The following is a 1,645-nucleotide window of genomic DNA, read 5'->3' as shown; positions in this document are numbered from 1 at the left end:
TTTTCTAAATTTAGCGTGGTAATTTTTTTTGTTAATGTAGTATACACTATTCTCCAAAATTAACATTAGATCGAGTTAAATTTATGTAATAGAAACAATTAAGAAAGTTAGTGTTAAATATCTCAACAAAATTAAAAGACGGCCACTGCCACTAAATAAAACAAATCGTAATATGTTAAATGTTTTACTTTTCTCCATTTATCAAAATTTGGGGAGCAGTGTACTTCATTTAGGTGATAAAACTCAAAAATTTATGACCAATCATCGAGAATAAAAATAAAAACAATAAAAAATCACACATTTAATTTAATTTTATCTGAAAGTTTGTATAAATATCGTGATTGATCGTTAGAAATTTAGAATTGAACATACAATCATGAAGATTTCAGTTGTAATTGGTGTATTTTTTGTCTGTTTTGCTGACTATCTGTCAGTAGTTTACGGTATGTATGGATTTATGTTATGATAAAAATAAGATTCTATGTATACTATTTTCAGGTAGAAATAAATTTTTCCGTCCACAATTCTCTAGGAGGCAGCTGGGATATCAAGGAAATTTACCAGAAATACCTGAAGAAATGTCAGCAATTCTTAAATTAAACCATCCATCGGAAAGCATAGTTCCTAGTGAATTGTTGCAGAATCATTTTTCTAAATTGAAAGCTGCAGCTGATATAGTGGTAGACATGTTTTATAAGGGAGAGACTCTAGATCAAATGACACCCGAGGACCTCGCATTCATCGAGGCGTGTCAGGAGGAAGGGATGTACCTACTCCGGGTAATATCATCACATGTGTCACCGGACAAAGCTGCTAACTTTGCATCAATATATGACGACCTAAACAAAGATTTCATCCGTAATGCAGTGGAGCAAGCGGAGAAAAATCCAAAATACCCAGATTTTCTTGCATGGAAAAGTGGATGATAAACTATAATCCAAAAAAAAATTACCAGTATATTCCTGTTGTATTTTATTTTCCTTTTCTTGTCGACAATAATAATGAGGTTGATAAAAATATACTCGTGAAAAAAGTATCGACTTCTGTTGACTTCAGAGGATGACAATTATTGTGTGGGTACAATACAAGAAATTTTTAGTCGCCACAAAAATAGAACGTATAAAAATATTAATCTGAATCTGAATATGAATATTTGAAACTGATGCAATTTGTCATTCCGGCATTTGTTATTTGCGTTGAAAGTGTTAATGGTAACTTTCAATTAACCCAACGAACTTCATTTGCCAATGCCTCAACAAAAAATCACCACTGAAATAAAAACCAAGATTTTGGGCGATATCAGCATCGAGCAATTCATTTGGTGCTGATCGTATACCATTGTGTAAAATCTTGCTGTTTCTTTTGATAATAAGAAAACCAACGAAATCTGCATCTAATGTCAACATTCTAAGAATGTTTCTGCGAGGGGTTTGCGTCTTAGCAATAACAGCTGGGTGACGTTGATGAGAAAGAAATAAGTAAATTGAAATGCCTTTTCCGAGGTAATCTGTGTCATTAATCGTTGATATAGAAATGCTCAATTGTTGTTGTTTCGTTGCCATGTATATTTGTCATAAATTGTCCAAAATTTAGGTGCATTTGTTGTTACCTAAGCAACCCTTAAAGCTTCAATGTTTTAAAGGCC

The 1,645-nt window shown here is 32.5% G+C and overlaps 1 long non-coding RNA gene across 1 annotated transcript; it reads left to right on the top strand.

Annotated features, from left to right (window-relative positions):
* The first annotated feature begins 229 nt into the window (after positions 1–229).
* On the top strand, positions 230–957 carry LOC138134038 (uncharacterized). The gene is made up of 2 exons (XR_011160620.1): positions 230–443; positions 499–957. It is a non-coding gene; the product is annotated as an uncharacterized lncRNA (long non-coding RNA).
* Positions 958–1,645: the final 688 nt, after the last annotated feature.

Source organism: Tenebrio molitor, chromosome 6 (genome assembly GCF_963966145.1).
Source record: "Tenebrio molitor chromosome 6, icTenMoli1.1, whole genome shotgun sequence".
In the NCBI taxonomy this organism is placed as follows: domain Eukaryota; kingdom Metazoa; phylum Arthropoda; class Insecta; order Coleoptera; family Tenebrionidae; genus Tenebrio; species Tenebrio molitor.
Note: the sequence above shows the minus strand (reverse complement) of the source record. Positions and strands in the feature narration are given on the sequence as shown.